The sequence below is a fragment of the Coenobita brevimanus genome, chromosome 29 (genome assembly GCF_032717465.1).
Source record: "Coenobita brevimanus isolate Jiangsu-jjx chromosome 29, ASM3271746v2, whole genome shotgun sequence".
Taxonomy (NCBI): Eukaryota; Metazoa; Arthropoda; class Malacostraca; order Decapoda; family Coenobitidae; genus Coenobita; species Coenobita brevimanus.
The window spans coordinates 1023899-1033749 of NC_136982.1; the positions used below are offsets into that span (position 1 = coordinate 1023899).

The following is a 9851-nucleotide window of genomic DNA, read 5'->3' on the forward strand; positions in this document are numbered from 1 at the left end:
TTTAGTGATTGCCAGTGATTAAATTTAGATACGATACTGATTACTTTGTTGGCCAGTATTGGTGGTATCAATTACCAATACCCATAGCTGGGTAGTTTCTTAATTAATACTTTTTCTGTCCAATGAACTACCAAAGAATTTCATAGAATTACTGAGTGGGCTCAGTCTGGGTAAAATAATTATATTGCCAGTATTTTATGGGAATTTGGGCACCAAAACTCATTTAATGCACTAACAAATCCTAAAATCATTACGTCCCAATGAGTAGTACAGTATTTTTGAAAATATGTTTTCAGTTAATTGGAAAGTATTTTAGTACTTATAGTAATTGATGCCTAGCCATCAGTATCAGTACTTGCAGATAAACAGTTATTATCAAAAGTATCAATATTTTGGTATTGATATGGCCACCACTAGTGATTACCTTAGCCACCAGACCACATGGATTACTGTACACCAACTAGAGGCTAGCAGGTTACAATGCCTGTCTGCCATTCACAGGGTGGTAAGTACTGTACTTTATTAAAATTCTTTTTGCAACCTTTGTCTTCTTCATTTATTAATTTGTGGATTTTTGTTGTTTATGCATTGTTTTCTTTGTGTCTAGCATTGTATTGGATATTCCCATGTGGGTTTAAATGTTTAAATAACTGAAAGACTGGAGTACACTGCCACAAGTAGGAGGAGTACTGTACCTAGCCTATAGACCATGTAGGGTATTGATTGGGTATAGGTGGGTAGGGTATTGTTCCATATTCAGATTTCGTCCGTATCTGGATACACCAATGGCTCTATTACATCAGATAATCTAGAGATTACACTATTGATACTGAAGCAGTGAAGGGTAACTACCACATATACTCTATAGTTAGTTATACTGTACTCACATCTCTCTGGTAAGGCAGTTTCTGAGAGATGCGTATCTGGTGGTAATTTACGAAGGATGCTGTCTGGCAGTAGGTAATGGATGATGTAAGTGGAAGATAGAATAAGATTGGAGAATTTGGAAGGGAAAGAAATTCTGTATCAGAAAGATATAGGTTATGGTTGAGACAAGTAGAGGAGAATATGAGTGACGAAGTAAATGAATAGAAGGTATTTTTCATAACCTGAAAGGGATGTGGGATGTTTCTCTGCTCATAGATGGTTCTCTTTAATATCTTTTGTAGGATGCATCAGAGGGGAAAGTGATGGGCATATCTTAAGAGGAATAAGAGGAGAACTTTTGCCCCTAACAGTACAGCATTTTTTTTTTCTCACGGGTTTATACAACTGATGATGCTTGTGGTCCTGACAGGCTGCCGTGGATGCAAGAGGGATAGAGCAGAACACCAGCTTCAGAGAATGTGAAAAGGACTGGGAAGAGGGGGAGCTGAACCCAGTATTTGCTGACCAGATTCCCACCCCATCCTTTCATGTGCCCTCACCTGCCACCATCCTCAGCTGCCGCCCAGGATACGTGAGCCGGGTCCATGTATCGCCAGTGTGAGTAAGCCATCATCTGCACTTTGTCAGTCTGCCAGGAGAGTGAACTAAGGGTCGTATTCTTGTTGATTAAGGATGCTCCCAAACATCTCTTCCCTACCAGTTTTATTCTGCATATGATACATTAATATTCACTTATATACTGTTGATGCAGTGTATGTTAATATTAAAAAAGTTTTGAGTATCCTGCAGTGAAGCGTTACACTCAGCCGTTCTGTTATGTGTACAATCTGTACTGATTTTAGAAAATAAGTGGTATACAGTAGAACACTGCACACAGCTTTCCCTTGTATGTTACTGATGCAATCTGTGTCAAGATTAGAAAGACATAAGTACCATACAACAGTGAAGGGTGTAGTATGCAAAGTACTGTACAGTATACTGTATCACTGAGGAAAAGATAATAGATAGCCTGCTACACTGACGAATCCATATTAGCTTGAGGGTATCTAGCACCTCATCCTTACCAGTATATTTTGTCTGTTACATCTTACAGTTCTCTTGTATGTAATTTGTATTTGTTTTTAAATACTGGCTCAAGTTGCATATATAATATAAAGACAAATATTAACATGCCATATGCAGAAATAAACTAGTAAGGAATAAGTGCCAGGGAGTCTTGTTAGCTGACAAGATTACGGGACTAAATCTTATACCTCAGAGTAGTTAGCCATGTTCTCTCTAGGCTGTCTTGTTGGTAGAGAAACTTTGCATTTGTAAAATTATGCATATTATTACCATAAAGTATTAGGGTTTGTTGATGTAGTACATTGTTGGTTTAGGATTTCAAGAAATGTAATGTTTGCCTTTAAAGGCTGGGATCATGTATGTTTCTTTCAACAATTGCATCATTAAATATTGAGTTGTTGTTATTGATGACTGTTTCTACTGATGCAGATTAATTAGTGGAGTTACCAAAGAAGTTATTTTAGTGTCACGAGCAATAAATATTAATAAAGCCTCTCTCATCTGCACTTGTTCCCTGGAGACATGATATAAGAATGAAGCATTAAGGCATAATGTACTGTATCACACAGTACTTGCTGGCAGTTTCCACTTGTCATTATTGTTGACTTTTCACCTGGCCTTAAAACTTACTTTTCCTTATAATTGTTTGTTGGCCACTAAAATAAGATCATTAATCATTGGTCACAAAAGTAAAAAAAATCGTTAATCTGTCTGGTGACGTAATACAGGACCAATATTGAGAATTGAGGGTATATGATAAGTACAGCATTGTTTTAAGCTTTGATGCTACAGGCAGTTCTGGTTATCACAAGCATACTTGTATGTGCCTTTTTGCTATAAAATTTTTTGTAAATTTTAGAAATACTGCCTATTAGTGTTGTTGTTACCTGTGAAGTTGATTTGCAAGTTCCACCATTTTACAGCAACAGTTGTTTAGAAAGCTGTGATTTTTTAAATTCATCCCATACTTATAATGAGAACCGCCTGCATTTATTCAGAAACATATTTTTTTTCTTTAAGCCATGATGCCATATATATTTCACCACATACCTTGATAATAATCTCTTAAGGCCTTGTAAAAGGAACAATTCATTTTCATTAACCCCCTTCAATTGGATGATGCATTTTTATTTAATTCTTTCTACCTTCAGCTGATTTATTCATTTTGAGAGAGTATCCTTCCAGTGAAAAAAAAAAAAATGGAGGCAGCACGTAACTTCTTTTCAAAAAGTGTCACGTAAGCAGAATACAAGTGTTAGTATCACCTGTAAAGTGGAAAAAAAAGGTCATTGGATAGAAGCGGTTAAAAAATATTCTGAGTAAAACTGCACATATCAGCTTGGACACCTGTTCAAAGTTACATATCACAGTCAGTAAGTATTGGCTATTCATGTTGACTCCATTAGTACGATAGCATATTTTTCATTTTAATCTTGCCACCACCAGTATACTCAACTTTAGGAGGGATTTGTAGTAGTTATGGTATGGGAAGTAGTAATAGCAGGTTCATGTGAAATGTGAACCCAGTAGACTACAGGCCTATGTTATCCTCCTCCTACAGTTCACCCTCCTCCTTTTGAGGGATAGGGAGCTAGTTGAGGGACTTTGTGTAACTGGCATCTCTGCAGCTCAGTTATATCAGTGCCACCACATGAAGGTGTCCATCTCTAGGACAGGAGCCTTCCTGCCTTCCTGTCCTTGTCTTTGACAGATAGAATAGCCATGTTACACTCTTGTTTTTTTTTTACTCGAGGCGAAGAAGCACTGGACAGGTTGGTGATGAGTCGCTGAATGCAACATTACTTCTTAATCTCTTTATTTGATAGTATTATTATTTGACATAATGTATATCTGAGGGAGAAATTTGAGTTAGTAAATAAGTTTTCAGACATGTTGCATTCAGCTGGTCATCACCAGCCTGTCAAGTGCATCTTCACCTTGATAAAAAAAACTGAGTGTAGTTATAACCTATCCTGTAACAAACAGCCTTGAAAGAACCAATAGGTCTGTTGCTGTTTACTTTCCTTTATACTCCTTTGTACTTGAATGAAATCAATGGAGGATCAATTTTTATCATGCTCCTTCAGTTTAATAGGTCTCCCAAAGCAGAATACACTGTAGAAGAATCTGGAGATAGCAAGAATAAAATTTAAAGTAAACCACAGGATTGAAGGGATTAACCACTTCACTCTAATGACATATCTTTCATTTTAAATATGTTGCTGTACTTTCAGATAATTTTACTGAGAACAGCGTTAACTTTTCACACGGAAAGGGTTAGATATAAACTTCATTAACTCCTTTACTAATAGAAGTTATTTTGAGCCCTAATAAGATTGTCTGGTGGTTGCTAGAAGAAAATAAAAAATATGTGACTGGATTGATGGGGTTAAGGTGAAGTTGAGGGTATAAAGAGAATACGATACTGTAATTTTGCCTTGAATGGTGGTGCTGTCTCCTGGGAACTCTGTGGTAGTGTGTACTCTCTGTAGTCAGTTTGTTTTCACCTGACATAACTGGGTCACTCCAATAACTTGAATGCTGAGTCATGGTTGCATGAAATTTGATGAGCCTTAGTATTAGGTAGAAATGAATTTCCTTGGTTGCTAGTCATCAGCCTTCCAATCTGACTACACTTGGCCTTCAGCTGAGTTGAAAAGGGTGAGGGAACATGGTAAGATAAAAAAAAAAAAAAAAAAAAAAAAAATGTGCAATAACAACATGTAGTCATCATCAGTCTGTGCCATTCATATAAATGTTCAGCTATCCATGAACATTTTTCTTTCAAATAAAATTGGAAGTTGTTCAACACATGGGTGATGTACTGTAACTGGTATTGGTTGGAAGTGAAACACATTTCTAGAGTGAATGACTCGAGACCATGTGTTCCATATTCTTTCTCTTCACTTTTTTTTCTAATGTGCATACTTTCATGAATGCTGGTTAGTTTTTAGTTTAGGCATTGATCTGAATTTTGTTTGAAGGAGTAGAGTAATTGTGTAGTGGGATATGAAACACAGACTATAACAAGAATGACTGGCAGTGCCACTTGGTAAGCAGTCATACAAAGTAGCTGCAGCAACTGTATATATTAAACACAAATAAGGGCTTCCCATGAATATATAGTTAAGGATAGTGTATGCTCCAGATATCATGCTTAAGATTTATTATAATATACAGTAGATAGTCTTTTGTACACAGGATATTTTCTATGTGGCCAAAGGATATACAAAATACCTTTTTTTTTTAAATAGGGTTAGTAGTAAGTACTGTATGAATTGCATCCTCCTTGGGAAGAGAATGTTTGAGTAATTACAGGGATTTGCTCAACCTGACATCAGATTGGGGGATTCCCATATGAGCCCAACTTAGAATTCTCAAACATTTGATTCCTGATGACGCAACAGAAATAACCATTGAAACTTTTTACCCAGTGTGTCATATCAAGTGGCGCTGCACATGCCTTTCACTCAAGTTTCTCAGTAATTTTTGCTGAACAAACATTAACCCAATTGCTGTGGTATTATTATTCATCAGTATGAATGAAAAGGGTATTAAAATTTTCATATGGAGTCATCTTTTTGTGACACTATTATTATGTAGATTTTGTATTAGTGAAATGGAAACTAGTAATACTGTAAATTGTTTTATTACAAATTTATGTTGCAGCGAACTTTGATATCATATCGTAATATCGGTCAGTCATCATAGCATTTCATATGTAATAATACCATTAATTTGTCTCATCCATATAAACATATTGTACACCTTGTATGTAGATCATCCAAATGTCATGAAAACAAATAAAAATACATGACTTATAATATGTCATGACATTAACAGCTGTGTGAGATGTTACTTAACATTTTAAGTTTATGCATTGTTAACAAGATGAAGACAAACCAAGTGTCAGCTGCTAATAGTTGTGTCCACTGATCAGTGTGGTGGCAATTCACTGAGTGCAACAAATTCTTTTTTCCCCACTGTTCAAACTTCCTTTAGTATCATTTTGGCCATGAGAGGCAGCCTGAGCTTAGTGATGTGTGTGTTCCCCCAGCATCCTTTTGGTGTCATTGTGTTGACATGGTGTTCATTAGAGTCTCACTCTCATGAAGGGGGACTCGGATCAAAACAAAACAAATGGAGCTTTGGGCAATCAATATGTTTCACACTGCTTTTCAAGTTAATGTATTTGTCAAAGCATGTGTCATATGGATTGCCTTCATATCAACTTGTGTAGCAGAAAACCTCATATGACTTTAGGCCAGAAGTGACTTATGATAATATTAGATTGCCATTGAGCATAACTGATAATTGCAGTAGTTTATAATAACTGTATATGACAAAGCTATGATGTAATCTCTTGCTGGCATTTTTCTTTACACAACTAAAGCTCTCACTGTATCTTGGCAGCAGTTGTCTAGCCTCCCTTTAAATCTTGGCTCAGTCTTCTTGAAGCATCTGGTTTACCTCCTTTTTAACTTGGAAGCTATAGAAACAAAAATGGTGTTTAGTAAAAGAAAGCTACTGTATCCTTAAGTGAGAAATTTATTCATTTACTGTGCTTCTGAATATTGCATATTAACTCGTATATGGGAAAATGGTGATCTGTTTGTCACCGTGTTGCCGTTTAATTGTAAGACTGGAGCTAAAAAAAAAATTCATATACTCTACATAATTACATAGCTACAGCAGCAAGATGTTAAAGTTTATGATATAATTGTAATACGTGTAACTAGAGAGTGTACAGTAATATATCATATATGTTAATTGATTATTACATCTGCCAAGGAGGCTGTGTTTTTGGTTCAGATTGGTTGTCTGTCTCTCTTAGTAATATGATGGAAAAACCGTTGTTTGGAATTTATTGGAATTGCACCAAATTTGACCAATGATTGAGAACCATCAAAGAAATAGGTGATGTAATTTGGGGTAAGAAAGGTCAGTGGTCAAATTCAAAAGGGAGGATAGTGGTACCTTGGCAGAGATTTGCACTTTCCAAGTGCAGCTTTTATAATATGTAATTTATTATCCCTCAGCTGCAGTCTGCACACAAATCATGGTGCATTGAAATTTGTACCATGGGAAAATAAATGCCTTTTTTTATAACTTAAGAAATTTTGTACCCAAATTATTCAGATTTGAGAAAATTTAAAGCCTGTTCCAGATATTTTGTTGATTTAGTGATTCAGAGTACATAATCTGACATTTTTGCTATACCTTGCACTGTTGTTAAGTTACAAGAACTGTGTAGTGTGATTGTCCATAGTATGGTACTTCACATTATTGTCGCAGCATTAATAACATCCATCATCACAGCATTACTGACAAAGTCCCGCCAGTCCTGAGAGTTGTCCAACATTAGAGCCACAATACCTCTGTAATAGGTGTAAAAAGGGTAATCATATGTACTGTATATATATATATATATCATCATCATCATCATCATCATCATCCAATCCTACATTGCCCCATGAGGAGCATAGGAGCCCGGGGCTAGGCAGTTGGTCTTGACATTTAAGATGAGAGTGACCAACCTCACTCATCCCTGAGTGGCATTACGTGAACAATAAACCCCAACCATCCCTTGGATATAAACCTTCACCAGCTCAATCCGATTGGAGCACCATAATTACCCACTAAACCACCAGGCGCCAAAATTTGGTTATATGGTTACCACCCAGGTAGTAAATGGTTTCCTGGTGTACAGGAAACCATTTTGTTTGTCACTCAGTGTAGAGTCACCCATAGGCAGAAGGAAGAGGAAAGAATGGAGGAGTGAAGGACGAAGCGGGAGTGTAAAGTAACCTGTAGGCAGAAGGACGAGGAAAGAAGGAAAGAAAGATAGATGAAGATGGAAGGAAAGAAGGATGGAGGAGAGGACAGGGCAGACACCCGAGAGCAGCACTACATTGAGTGAGTGGATGGTGAGTGCCCCCACCTACCACAATGGATGACTTTACACTCCCTTTTCTGTCTTTCATTCCTCCATTCTTTCCTCTTCCTTCTGCCTATGGGTGACTCTACACTGAGTGACAAGCCAAATAGTTTCCTGTACACCAGGAAACCATTTACTATGCTGGGTGGTAACCATATAGCCAAATTTTGGTGCCTGGTGGTTTAGTGGGTAATTGTTGTGCTCCAATTGGATTGAGCCGGTGAAGGTTTATATCCAAGGGGTGGTTGGGGTTTATTGCTCACGTAATGCCACTCAGGGATGAGTGGGGTTGGTCACTCTCATCTTAAATGTCAGGACCAACTGCCTTGCCCCGGGCTCCTATGCTCCTCATAGGGGCAACATAGGATTGGATGATAGATGGATGGAATATATATATATATATATATATATATATATATATATATATATATATATATATATATATATATATAAAATACACACACACACACACACACACACACACACAAAGTAAGGGTGTAACTGTATGACCTGTTACCTAGAATTCTTGATATTTATAGGGTGGCAATGTTATTTATAGAGATGGGATAAAATGAGACATTTGATCAGGCCGTATTAATCTAACAAGTTTTACTTAGAGTTTTGTTTGTTGGCCCCCTGGTAAGTGTGGAAATTGCTTCCACCAGTAGTTTACTTGTACCTGTATTTTGTTAATATATTGCTAGTGGTTCTGTGTCACATATGCAATGATTTTGCATGTTGGAGTACATACATTCGGATTTAAAGTGGTAACAAATATCTCAAACTTTTGGAATATTTACATAGAGGTACAGTATGAAGTACCATATGATGAGTTTCCCCTCTACTGAATGGCATATTATCAGTATTAAAGAATAGAGTTTACTTTGATTACAGTATACTTTGTCTTGTTACACAATGTAATAATTTCTGAACAACTTGTATTTAATGCTACTTTTGCATTTATCATTAATGTATAGGAAGGAGAAAAGACTTATAACAAAGACACATTCTTAATTATTTGATTGCACAGTCAACAGAAGTTTGCCTTACTGCTGTGTGGAGCATACTACAAAGTTCTGTGGAGCATACTACAAAGTTATTTGTGGAGCATACCACAAAGGTATATGTGGAAATGAATACAATTATTTACAAAGACATGTCACTTAATGTAGATGACATGAAAGCCTTGTAGTGTACAGTATACTTTTAACATAATCAATTCATGTATATAACGTACAATATACAGGTAACCACCTTACCTATGGAGCAAACTTAATCATCCTCTAGTGTGAAGTTTCTCAAAACTTTTCTTGTTATATAGCCTAATAAGAAATTGTATGACCTTTCTCCAGTTGAGTTGTACATAAGATAATAATAATGATGTGTAATGTGTACACAAAGCTTAGAAAATACCCTCAGCTTGTGCCCTTGCTCCTCCTGTGTTTACTGTCACATGAATATTCTCCACTTCAAAATATTCAACATCCTAGCAAAGAAGGTTTATGAGTTTAGCCCAGAATGTGCCTAAGTCAAGATACAGTATAGCTTTTTTACCTGCTATTCCTTCACCCTCATTTTGTTGTGTTGTTTTGCAGGAATTATATATATATATATACACACACTGTTTTGAAGTGGTGGTGGCAATGGTAATTTTATCAGTGCAATACGCTCCTTCATTTTCTGTAATTGCTTGCAGCACTACTGATGTATTAGTGTTTCCCAAACTATTTCATTATATGTCAAGATAGATTATAGCTTCTCTGATATTCTGAATTCCAGATCTTTTGCACATTTAACTCCTTCAGGCAGTTTCTGTGTTTTATTGATTAATTCTTACAGCCTCCAGATGATTTTTATTAAGCTTTTCGGAGATTTCATTTAGTGAAGGGTTTGGCAAAGGCTGTATCTAACCCCTTCCAGTTTGAAAAGTCTCATAAGCTGGAGATGATCAGCGGTGGCA

At 36.4% G+C, this 9851-nt stretch overlaps 1 protein-coding gene across 1 annotated transcript in view; it reads left to right on the forward strand.

Moving 5' to 3' along the window:
* LOC145394900 (uncharacterized) overlaps nucleotides 1-8315 on the forward strand; it is a 323594-nt gene extending 315279 nt beyond the window's left edge. The window contains exon 9 of the mRNA XM_080268652.1: nucleotides 1298-8315. The gene's annotated coding sequence lies outside the window, so the exon portion shown is untranslated. The remainder of the gene's footprint in view (nucleotides 1-1297) is intronic.
* The last annotated feature ends 1536 nt before the right edge of the window (nucleotides 8316-9851 follow it).